The sequence below is a fragment of the Nelusetta ayraudi genome, unplaced genomic scaffold, assembly GCF_046127955.1.
Source record: "Nelusetta ayraudi isolate G7.1 ecotype Tasmania unplaced genomic scaffold, CSIRO-AGI_Nayr_v1 ptg000079l, whole genome shotgun sequence".
Classification (NCBI taxonomy): Eukaryota; Metazoa; Chordata; class Actinopteri; order Tetraodontiformes; family Monacanthidae; genus Nelusetta; species Nelusetta ayraudi.
The window spans coordinates 269,263-278,784 of NW_027466129.1; the positions used below are offsets into that span (position 1 = coordinate 269,263).

The 9,522-nt window shown below is 44.6% G+C and overlaps 1 long non-coding RNA gene across 1 annotated transcript; it reads left to right on the plus strand.

Annotated features, from left to right (window-relative positions):
- Positions 1-88: 88 nt before the first annotated feature.
- On the plus strand, positions 89-3,576 carry LOC142900218 (uncharacterized). Its single transcript, XR_012928865.1, has 3 exons — positions 89-239; positions 3,142-3,213; positions 3,455-3,576. It is a non-coding gene; the product is annotated as an uncharacterized LOC142900218 (long non-coding RNA).
- The last annotated feature ends 5,946 nt before the right edge of the window (positions 3,577-9,522 follow it).

A 9,522-nucleotide genomic window follows, 5' to 3' on the forward strand; every position in this document is an offset into this window, starting at 1 on the left:
CCACGGCCGGGCGTTTTTATACGGCGTCTGATTGTGAACAGGAATTTCCCGGTATGCAGCTCCCTGCAACAGCAAGGCGTGGATGTCAAAAAAAAAAGAAAAAAAAAAGTTTGCGTCAACCCTGCATCCGGTGCGATGATGAGGATGGCCAAGCACTCTCATCTCCAGACTGATGGTGTGTTGAAAAAAAGGAAGAGGAAAGAAAAGAAAAGAAGAAGGAAGTCGGAACAATTGTCTCGGTAGGTTGACCGACATCCAGCAGCGCTCGGACTTTGATTAAATGTTATTCATATTATTTTTCACGCTTTGTGTTGAGATAGTTGGGAAAGTAACAATTTCATTACGTGACCTCTCTGTCTTACACACACACACACACACACACACACACACACACACACACACACACACACACTGCTAACAGCAACAACAACAACAACAACAACAACAATAACAACAACAATATAATAATAATAATAATATTATAATAATAAAATCATTTGCATGAGTGCTATGCTGATGTCACACACTATTAATAACACTGTCTTTCTTTCCACTCTGATCTAATCACGTTTGTGTGTGTGTGTGTGTGTGTGTGTGTGTGTGTGTGTGTGTGTAGGTTAGTGTGTCGCGGCTTTCCCCCCACACAAGTGTGGCTTCTTCTGATATTTCTTAGGTTCCTGTTTCTAAAATGAGAGTCAATTAGAGCCGTAATCAGTGTTTTTTCTTGTTGTTTCCTCACACTTGGGCTCTTCCTGTCGCTGTATTAGTCACGAAACTAAGAGTTTTACACCCCGGGCCTCGTCTGCGGGGGAAACCTGTGAACGTCTGTTTGAATGGGAATTTTAAAACTGCTGACTGCTTTTTTTCATTTTCTTACTTTTTTCAAATTTTAACGCATCGTGGTTTTCACTTTCTGCCTTCAACCTTGCCGCGGCCCGTAAGGACGCCTTCAGCACCTTCAGCAACTTCAGCAACTTCAGCACCTTCAGCAACTTCAGCAACTGCAGCAACTTCAGCAACTTCAGCTTCTCGGCTCTTTTCATTATTCGTATTCAACAACGTGGCTGCACCACCGTATTAATTGTGGTAGGCCCCACCTAACCCATGTTTTCCGTTATTGAACAACAATTGGTCAAAACTAGAGTGACCTTCATGGGGAAGTGTCCACACGCAGTAAGAACAGAAATATTTTAGAACCGTTTTCTGATTACAGCAGAACTTCAAATTCTGAGAATTCAGAGAATCAAAGTAAAGTTTCGGTTCCATCGCTGAAAGCAGCAAAAATAGCCCGACTTGGCGAGTGTCCTATCGGCTTCACTTGCAGGCTGTGTTGTGCACTTTAACCAGCTAATAGCAGCCAATACATTACATTCATGTATTTTATTATAGCGAAAGCGTCAATTCTTTTGTCTTATTTTTCACGGACTGCCCAGAGTGACGCTGCCTCCGCAGGTCAGGAGGCCTACCAGGAATTACAGCACCTTTCTCTTTCGCTGGAGAAACTCTCCCTGCAGTGATAAGACGTAAATCCTGCATGTTTTCCTTTCTCTTTCTTTCTATTCCAGCATTTCACTTTTTCTCGGTCACAAGTTGAACATAACTCAGAGACACACGCTTTAAGTTTCAACTGTTTTGTGCAGTATTTGTATTCCTTTATTTTTTTTCAGCCCCTTTTGTCATTTTTCCGCTTCCTTTCTGGGTTCCGGTGAGTGCGTTTCATGTTTCCGCCGGGCCCGTTGGCGTTTTGACTCTCACTTTCAACGGCGATCCATTGTGTCCACTCTGGATTGTTCAAGCTTTCCAGATGTGGGATTCTTGCCAGTTGGCTGGCGAAACCCAGGATATTCTGTGCTTCGTCAATGATTCTCAGAAGGCCGAAAGCTACGGCGGTGCTTGAAGTGTCACCCCCTCTCGGTCGTCGTGTTTCAAAAGTGTTGCGTGGAGAAACAGCTCTTTTCCTTTTCCTGTCGTCAATGGAATAAAGGAGATGAAATTCGCAAGAAAATAAAGAGAATTGATCCACACAGAGTTGCGTAACCTCACTTCCTTTTCACTTCATTCAGCAGTTTTCAGCATTTTTTGACGCAATTTGTCATCACTTTCCATTCAAAAGAATGGCAACTTGTGCAGTTGTTTTTTGTTAAAAAACAAAAAAACAGACAAGGCGTCTTTGATTCGATCCGGGAGTGTTTTGGTAATTTCAACGGGTAGTTTGATGCCCTTGATCTTAATGGGAAGTTCAGACCCAGGACATTCTCTCTTTTAAAGAACTTGGCCAGAGGCACAGTTTGTTTCTCCTTTGGTTTCGACCACCAGACCACAGCTGGAGGTGGAGAGCAGGGATGTATTTTATCGCTACGCAATCAGAAAATATACCTCCAGTGAACCACGTGACAGTGCCCGTACGACAACTGTGGACTTTGTTGAGATTTTTTTTTGCCTGAGCGTTCCTTCGAAAAAGTTTGCGCTTGTCGACTCTGCTTGGCGTCTTTGCATTTTAAAAGGGGGCTTAGCTGTAAGCGGCTCCGAGTGGAGGCTCGTGTATGATGTTTGATGCTCTTTTATTTATTTCATTTTCTCTCGACGAAACTGTTCTGGACAACAACAAAAAAACCCTCAATGAATAATGTTATATTTTAATATAGTTAGTCATTATAATTGGGGATGTTCTGTGTTTATTGTGAAATCTTGAAGTACATTCTTCAAATAATATCTCAAGACATTTTCTGAGAGGTGGGGTTAGGGGAGAGCTTTGATAGTCTTATCGTGTTTCATCAGAAGACGAAGGCCTTGTCTTCTAATATCGATCGCTCTGCCTTGAGAGCGATGTTGAAACCAGAGTTACGCTGCAAAAAAAACCCCAAAACAAAACAAAGCGCACACACTTCAACAGCTGTCTTTTTTTTTTCTTCTTATCTGGCAGCAACACGGCAACACTGCCAGACAATTTTTAAATGAAATTCAACTGAATAAGCACAAAACACATTCCACGTCCTGGAAGCAGTCAGGACTGACCTCTAGGTCTGAGGCTCTGGATGGATGTCCGCACGTTTCCTCCCCCTGGTTTTCTTTTTCTCTCTCTCTCATTCGCCCACTAGAAAAAACGAATCTGGGGAAATCGTCATGTTGCTTTTTCTGAAGTTACATTCCTCAGACGCTGTTCACCGGCCCAGTCGTGACGCAGGGAAGCAGGAATCTGGTACGCGGCTTACAGTAAATGACTTCTCTGAACCCTTTCCTCCAATATTTCGTTTTATTAGCCGGCCCTCTGCAAAAACAGACACGTTTATGAGTCGGTCAGATGGACTCCCTTGGCCTCCATCCAACAGGATTGTCTCATCCCGATTCCACTGAAGAGCTCTTGTTGCATCATCATCTTTACCAAGTACCTACCATGTATTCTTTATGGCTATTTAAAGGTCTAGCAATATTCTTTTCCTTTATTTTATCCCAGAGTCCAGAGGAGCCTTCTCGTGAGATTAATGGATTAATAATTAAGCAAACAAAACAAACTAACCACCCAGCTAATTTAGCCCTCTGTTTACAGCCTCCTGCTAAAACTGAAGATTTATTGAATGTTTATGTGGCAAGGCGCAGAGGGCCCAGGCGGGCTTCGAACCCCAGACTCTCAGGTAATAGCCATGTGCGCTTAACCATTCGGCCAAAGGGAAATCCCCTTGGCCAAGTAGCCAGGGCGCATGATCAATTGGAGGCATAGTGACAGGACCGCCACTGTCACATTTAGAATAAGTTAAAAAAAACAAGCCAATCTCAGCAAAAACACAGCCAGGACCACCGACCACCCCGATCCAAGATCGGACAGCCCTTTGTGACATCACAAAAGGCAGTTTCTTCCAGAACGTCCTCTGAGAAAAGCTTGGCATTCAAGCGAGACGCGTAGGAAGGACTTTTCTCATTCTGCCCCTCTGGGGAGTTTGCTGACTAGTGGCAAAGCCGCTTTTGCATAATGAGGGACCGTTCCAATAATTCCCCCCCCCCTTGAGCTAAATAAAACAGTCGGCAGTCTAAGTTAAGAAGGTTTTTTCTCTTCTTCCACAACATTCAAATTCTTTTTTTTCCCCCTCTTTTGTGTGTCAGTCTTACTGTGAACTCTGTCTTTTCTACAGCAGCGGACTCTATGACCTCATCCCTCTGTTTGCACCTGATCTTTTATATACTGTATATAAAACATGGCAAACAATGCTTTGCTTCCAAGCATTCACATCTGTGTAGACTGATTATATTCCCACTCCTCTCTGTGGTACGAGTGTCCAGAATGGCCAGTTTCCGAGCAGCGGAAGGTGAGTCAGGTGACTCACACCTCAACGCCTCCACAGCAGAGGGTTCAGTCTGAGGATTAAATCCCAAAGTGTTACCAAACATTTCTCTTTTTTTTTCTCCCCGCCTCTGCAGGAAAACACTCAGCCGGCTCCTCTGAGACACCCGCGGCCTCCTTGTGTTCTCTCTCACTTCGAGACTGGGAGCCTCTCCAACACTGAAGCCTCTAGAAACCCTCAGGAGCCTGAGCCACGTGAGCATTAAAAAACAAACAAACAAACAAACAAAACAAAAACACGATGAAGACGAGGGACCCATTGCGCGAAAGTAGGATTCCGTCATCCAAGATCAGGAACTAAGTTGCGTTCAACCAATCGACAACACGTGGGTCCAGGTTTAATCGGTTGCACAGAAAGTCATCCAGGATGAGCAGACACGGATTCATCAAACCAGGTGAACCCTAAACAGACCCTCGTCATCGAGCTCGGATTCGAGGATTCATCATGATATAAAAACAAAAACAGACACGTTCATGAGTCGGCAAGATCGACTCCCTCGGCCTCCAACCACCAGGATTGTCTCATCCCGACTCCACTGAAGAGCTGCTGTTGCATCAACTGAAACGGAGAGAAAAGTGTGGCAAAGTATCGCAGACCGTCTGAATGCGTAGGTAGTGCACAAATACGACCTCGCTGCTCCAGAAACAAGGGCAGAAACAAAATGTATGTCCCTCTCAAAATGCCACCGGCTTCATACAAGGAATGCTCTTCCATCTCTACGTGGGACACACTCACATGAAATGCATTCAGACGACGTAACCTTGGTTTGCCTTGCAGTCTGCGGCAGCACTGTCACACTGTGGGAGCCAACCAGCATCACCAGCACCGTCTGATGCTGGTCCAGTGAGTACTGGCACGTAGGCCTGGCAAGTCGAGTCTACCAGCTTCAATTTTGATCTTATTAAATGTGATGGGGTGAAGGCACCGCCGGTGCAGCAGCAGCAGCAGCAGCAGCAGCAGCGGCAGCAGCAGCATTTGATTCTGACGATGATGAGAACATCTCCCTGGGCTCCAGAAGGAATGAGGAATCATATCAAGCTCGCTAAAGTTCTTTTAGTCGAGAATAGTGAGGAGTCATCATTTGGTGCCAAACACAAAATGTCATTTCTGTAACAGGACCCAAATGCTGTGTATGGAGAGAGCCATGCTGGCAACATAGTCAGTATTAATGGAAGGGAATTCACATTATGCGAAATTCCCACTGTGCTAATTGTCATGTGTTTACAGAAGTAATCAGACAATTGAATGCCCGGCATCTCCAGCAGCAAATACACATGGCCGATTTGGACATACGATACAAGAAGAGACAGATTAAAGACATTTTATTAGAGTCTGAAATAAAAAGGAAACTGATAAGAAAACTCGACCTTGAAATAAAAAAAAACTTGAACGGGAAGTGAGTCGTGCTTTCAATGAACACTGTATGCTGACTGTAACACAAATGGATTATTATTCTCCTTTTCCCTCCCATCTCCAAGAACATGACACATCTTTAAAGAAAATAAATAAAGGTCAATTGAATTATGACGGTGTCTGTTTGTATCACGTATGCACCTTTTGGCCTACAAAGCGATGACGCTGGGAAATTGTGAAAGTTTTTATTGGCAATCCTACCTCAGTGCTGTGATTGGTTGGAAGTTGAAACACTGTCATCATTCATAAGGTTAGAAGAAAGACACTTTATGTACCCTGAAATGCAATTTCTCAGAAATATTATACTCTAAACACTCTATGGTAATAAAAAGTGAGTAGAGGGAACAGTTGAAATATCTATTCTTTATGGTGGTTGGTATCACAATGACGTTGAATTAAAAAAAAAAAAAAAAAAAAGGTACCACGATAACAAGTTAACCATTTGCAGCTTGTGAGGCGTGAGGGTGTAAATAAAAACCTCAATAAAAGAACCTCATGTAACTCTTTGGTGTGTATTAATGTTAATATGGGATGTGTATTTTTTATATATGATGCATTGGGAAAGTATAAAATGGGTAATAAATGATCAAATACTATATGCCTATTATACCTTACCATAACTTATCCCACTTCCACCTATCCTACTTTTGTTCAACCGGATCAGGGGTAAATTGAGCCAGGATAACTAAAATACCCCGGCTTAATCCCTTATCCTACTTTCGTGCAACGGGCTCCAGGTTTGATGGAGAGGACGGCGTTCTACTAGCTTGCAGTTCGCCAGGTCACCGCTAGATGGCAGAGGCGCTGCACCGCAGAGTGGACGTCTCCGAGGTCTGTTAACTTTTTGACAAATCACCTGTAGGAATGAACTCATTTTTGCCCCTGAGAGATTCTTTCATTTATCTCGGACATTTCGAGATATGAAGAGCCCAGATTTACCTCCGTCGCCGCTGTTGGTAAGAAAAAAACAAAACAAAACAAAACAAAAAAACAAACCCAAAACAAATGATATAATTTCTTGCAGCTCTCCGCTTCAAGCTAAATTTCTAAGATTAGCATGCCGCGCTTCAGAAAGGGCTCGCTAGGTAGCCTTTAGCATGCTAGCTCGCTGTTAGCAAACGGGGCCTGCAGCAGCAGGGAAGGTGAGGGATTCAGTCAGCAGCAGTTACAAAAAACATTTAATAATAGTAATAGTCATAAATCATCATTTCAAGTTCACTATATCAGAAACCAAAGTTCTTCCCCATTTTCCAGGTACGTGGGCTTGTACGTGGGCTTGTTTGTAATGACGTCCACGAGGTGGATTTGGCTCTGTGAGGTCTCCGTCAGGTGAGGTCAGGGCCTGAAGGTCAGCAGCACTGAAGGACTTCACCCTCATTGCTTTCTCTACGTCACGGCATTGTGGGTCTTCCACCGTCATCTCTTCTGATCTACGCATCCCTCTGCTCTTCTTCCGCTCTGTGCGCCTCCTCCTCCTCCACCACCACGTGATCAGCTCCATTTATGTTCCTTTATCTTCTGCTCCTCAATAATTTAGTTCTGTTTTCAGGTATATTTTTTCTTCTTCTTCTGAAAGGGATCTCTGACTGTATGGTGCAAGTACATGCAGTAAACACCTGACCATTACCGTGTGTGTGTGTGTGTGTGTGTGTGTGTGTGTGTGTGTGTGTGTGTTTTTGCTTTTTATGCAGCTTTTCCGTGTATCTGCATGTGCACTGCTGACTGAAGGTCTCCCTCCAGTCTTCTGGTAATTGCTTTCCTATCTCACTCTAACTGCTTTTGACCCCGCCCCCCTGCCTTTTCACACCCCCCCCCCCCCCCCCCCCCCCCCCACTGTCATCACATGACCTGTGCTGAGTTTTATATTGCCGCACTCCATTCACTCGGATGCCGTACAATCAGTTTTTATTTGATTTTTTGCAGTGTGTGCATATGTGACGAGGTGTGTATATGTGTGTGTGTGTGTGTGTGTGTGGGGCCATTCTGAGGGTTTCCCCAGGGACCACAAGGCAACATATTTCATCATGCTCCAGACTCAGCACCCAAAAAACACACAAACACAGATTTCCCTTCTGGTCTTTTTTTTTTTTGCCTCCTCAGCATTTTTCTGCATAAAGCGGCTCGTTTCCCTCTTTCAGCTCCTCCAGTCTAAACACAAATGCTGCTGCTTTTTTCTTTTTTTTTCCCTTTCCCTCTAACTGACTGACTGCAGAGGCAGTGATTATTTCTTCACACCCGGCTCCTCCTAAGCCCTTTGAGAACTAGCTTGTGGGCTCGTGTGGCAAACACACAAGACACTTTGCAGGAATTATGTTCAGCGCCACATTTCCTGAACAGCGATCGGAGAAAGAAAAAAAAAAAAACGAATGAAGAAAAGCCTTTCAAGTCTCATCTCCCTCACGCTGGCATGCTGAACGCTCTCAGTCCTTCACAACCACCGTCTAGTTCGTGCCGATTCACACACCGGGTGCTGGAAACGTCATCCCAAAGATTATCAGGCCCATGTTGACCTGACAGTGTGCCGTCATGGCTGCAGGTTTATTGGCTGCTGTGGAGTTGACTGGCTGTTGTGCAGAGTTGGAAGTAGCCGCTGGATCAGGGGTGGGCAAAGGTTTTGACTGGTGGGCCACAGTGGGTTCTGAAACTTGACAAGAGGGGTGGGGAGGGCGGAGCAGCAGCAGATGGATGGAGTGTTTTGGGATATGTAGAAAAAAATGTGCTTTTAATGTCAATTGAAAATGAACAAAAGCAAAGTTAAAACTAAATCTGTGTCTTTAAAGCCTGATGGTGTTTAGCTCTTTATTGAAATGAATCTTAAAACCATGGAAAAATGGATGAAATGCAGCTATTTTACCACTTACTTACTATTAATATCATTTCTTCTTCCACGGGCCGGATTGAAAAGCTTAATGGGTCACACACAGCTTGCACAAGCTGACGATGATGACGATGATGATGACGACGATGATGATGATGACGATGATGATGATGATGATGGCAGTGGAGTCCCGGACGTTGCTTCTTTCCCCTGCAACTCCTTGCAGATGGAACATGTCTGCGACTCGAAACTGCTGTTCGTGGAAATGAAAAACGGTTTCCTCCTCCAGCTTTCTCAAATTACACAACTCCAGTCACCGAATGATGCCGGTGGGTGACGTTTCTTTCTTTTTGTCCTTGCACAATCAATTTTTGTGTTTTTTTTTCTTTCTTTTTTAACACTTCTCTTGTTCCACGTGGGGGAGGCGATGATGTCATCCCGCCACCTTCCTCAGCGTCAGCCGCGCTTGCAGCCAGCGACGTCCTTTACATCTGCTGATGTGTATATATAAATTGTATTTATAATCTTTTCGGCAAATGGCTTTGGCTGTGTGGCAAATGGAGATTTTCCTTTAATAAAGAGTTATAAAGAAGAAGAAGAAGAACAACACAGGAGACTAAAAATCGAAACTGCCTCGTGCTTGGAAACCAGTGCGGGTCAGAGTGGGGCCGAGTTTGTAGGCTGCCGCACTGATTCTGGGTCCCGGGTGGATTCAGCGGATCGTTTTTGCTTTCTGCATGGAAATGTTGACGCTGATGCAACCCGAGGAGGCGCGCACGCAGCGGGACGGAGGCTGTGGACGGAAGGAGGGACGGAGGGAAGGAGGGACGGACGTCCGTCGCTGCTTCGTCCCTCATCAGTCAGAGGTTCAAATCACAGCAGACGGAATGTTTTTGTTCCAAAGTAAAGATAACGGTGTGTGTGTGTGCGTGTGTGTGGTGCGTGTGCGTGTGT